Raw genomic sequence first — 2,958 nt, forward strand, 5'->3', positions numbered from 1 at the left:
GCCCCGGGCGCCCCCGCGGCTTCTCCAAACCCGGTGGGGCTGTGGGCGGGGATGCAGGCCGCGGGGGATGCCGGTCGCCGCGCCTCTTGCGCGCATGGGCACCTGGACGCACAGGCCTTCATCGCACTGCCCAAGCGAGGAGGCTTGGGCCTGGCGACCCTGGGCTCTGGCAGCAGGGACCTGGCCCGCTGGGCCAGTAGTCGCCTCCGCCCCCAAGACTTTGACCTTTGACTGGTTCAGGGACATCCGCGGTTTAAAGTGGTTGCTTGGGTCTCTACGGGGCCTTTGGGACCTGCGAATCTCCTGCGTGAGAGAAATTTCCCAAAATCCGGCATAGACGTTGCTTCCTTGGCACCTGGGACAGTGCGGCACGGACCCAACCTGCACATCTCCGCGCAGCTGCAAACCATTTGGGGGTGTGGAGTCCCCGAATTAGTAAACTCTTCGGGTAAAACGATGCGTCAGACTCACGATGGTGGGGGCGTCGCGGGGAGATCCGGGGGAAGTGGGCCGGGCGGGGCCGAGGCCTTGGGAGGAGATTGCCCAAGCCGAGGTTGCGCTCGGCCCGCCCGCGGAAGGCAGGGGCGAGGCCCTACTGGGCTGTCTCCACGGGGTCTTGGGTGACCGGGCCATGCGCTGTCCTGGGGCTGCCCCAGAGCCCCACGCCCCTCCTTGGGCTGCGTTTCTTTCCTGTCCTCCCAACGCTCTCCCAGCTCCTTACTGGGCGGGATTCTGGGGTTTGGGTCCATTTGGTTTGGTTTTGTGTTTGATTAACTTGATTTATGGCAACACCTTTTGTAATTGTAGAACTGATCCGTGGCTGTAGTAGATGATTCAGAAAATACAGAAAATTATTTTGAATGTTAAAACTCCTTTGATCCCATTGCTCAGAGATGCCCTCAGTGCACGGGGTCTAGGCGGAGCACGGGTAGGGGGGCGGGCTGGGCCGTGCACGGGGTGGGGAGGGGCCGTGCACGGAAGAGGGGAAGGAGCGTGGGGTCCGGCCGGTGCATAGGGCCAGCCCTTGCCAGCGTCTGCGTTTTCTCCGCCCCCATCAGGCAGCCGGTTTAACGATTTTCATTGTCCCCGAAGTGTGGAAAAGGTTATGTCTTCCTGGTGACCACACAGCACACAGCCCGGGCCTCAGATCCATCCACCCGCCTGGGCCCCGGGACACAGCATTTGGGTGGGACCCTCCAGGAGGGGAAAACGTGGGGGGGGGAGGTGGCAGGAAAGGCTTCAGAGTCACCTGTTGGGTGGGACAACACAGGCGTGTTCAGGGATGAGGCGGGTGAGGGACAGGGAGGTTGAAAGGGTGGGCTCTCTGTGGACCTCACCAGGGCGGAGGCGGGGAGCGATGCGCGGAGCATCTCTCAGGCTCTCCTCCGCAGTCCCAGCCTGCCCCAAGCCAACCTGCTGCTGCGGTGGGCAGGCGGGTCCTCCCCGCTCCCGGGAGGCCTTGGCGCCCAGGCCTCGCCTGGCCTTCCCACCTCATGCTCTCAGCACTCAGAGAAGGCGGGGGGCGGGGCTCAGGACCGCTTTGTGGGAGGAAGTGGGGGGAATCCGATTCTGACTCGGGAAGAGCCCAATGTGGGAAAACTCGTTCCTCCAGGTTTGAAAGTTAAAAGGTAGAAGCAGAAGATTCAATGAGAAGAAATTTCTCTGTGAGCTTAGACATAGACCCTCCCCTCAAAAGGAAGGGATGGAGGAAGGAAAGGACAGAGAGAGAGAGAGAGAGAGAGAGAGAGAGAGAGAGAGAGAGAGAGAGAGAGAGAGAGAGAGAGAGAGAGAGAGAGAGAGACGGAGACAGGGAGAGGGAGAGGGAGAGAGGAACAGAGAAAGTCTGTGATTTGATCCAGACTCCGTGATAGCTGTGACCTCGTCTCGTTCTTTCTATTTACATGTTTACATTTCTGGCACCTGCTTGGCAGGATCTTTTCATGTGTCCTCGTTTTTCCTCTCAGGATGGGAGTGGGAGGGAGGGAAACTGGGGCCCAGAGAAAGAAAGGGGCCAGGAGTGGTCAGGGTGCCACCGCTCCTGGTGAGCTCCGTCCTAGCGTCTGCCTTCTGACCCCCAGCCAGGCCCCTGGGGCAAGAGCAGCTTAGAAAGCACCCGTGGAAACCGCGCCCTGCAACCTGGGGTCGGAAGGGCACACCTGCTCTGACAGAGGGGGCTCAGACTTCAGTGCGCAGCCATCCCCCGAGCGGCCCTCAAGGTCCAGCACTGCTATGACCAGGAATCCAGCGGGAAATGCCCATTGGATAAGTGCCGGGGGAATGGCCCAGAGGAGGCTGAGGGGGGGCTAGGTGGCCCCGCCGACCTGCCAGGGTCCCGCGAGCCAGCCTGGCCTTCGCGGTGTGCGGAGGGATCGGCCTCTCCGGCCTGGGGAGCAGGCGTGGGTCCCACCCCACCCCCTGCCCCGCCCCCGCAGCCGTGTCTGGTCTGGCGTTTGACTCATGTTCCATGGCTTCTCTCTCTGGCAGGGCTGTGCGTGGCCCAGCAGGGTGGACCAGTCTGAGGTCAGCCCAGCAGGGTGGACCAGTCTGAGGTCATTGAGTCCCCTCCATAGCTTCCTGGAGTTGACTTCTGCTCACGAATCCCCTTTGGACTTAAAGGCCGTCTTTCTCCCGCTGACTGGGTCTATAAGAGGCTTTTCAGTGTGACCTTCCACATGGTCAAGCCAGTTTTGATGAGGGCCAGGGACCGACCCCCGCTCAGGTCCAAGGCCAGCCCCCAGCCCCTGGTCTCCCGGGGTGCCCGATGCCTTCCTTTGGGTGGGTCAGGGAGGTGGGAACGCACCCCCTTCGGCTCCCTGCCATGGAGGCGGAAGCCAGAAAGCGGAAGGCAAAGAGGAAGCTGCGTGAAGTGTGGGTAGTGGCTGGTGGGAGCTGGGGCCGGGCGCCCAGGCGGGCATTCAGGACGGCGGCGGCTGGAAACTCCCAGGCCTCCGGCATCTC

The sequence above is a fragment of the Pteropus vampyrus genome, unplaced genomic scaffold (assembly GCF_000151845.1).
Source record: "Pteropus vampyrus isolate Shadow unplaced genomic scaffold, Pvam_2.0 Scaffold296, whole genome shotgun sequence".
In the NCBI taxonomy this organism is placed as follows: Eukaryota; Metazoa; Chordata; class Mammalia; order Chiroptera; family Pteropodidae; genus Pteropus; species Pteropus vampyrus.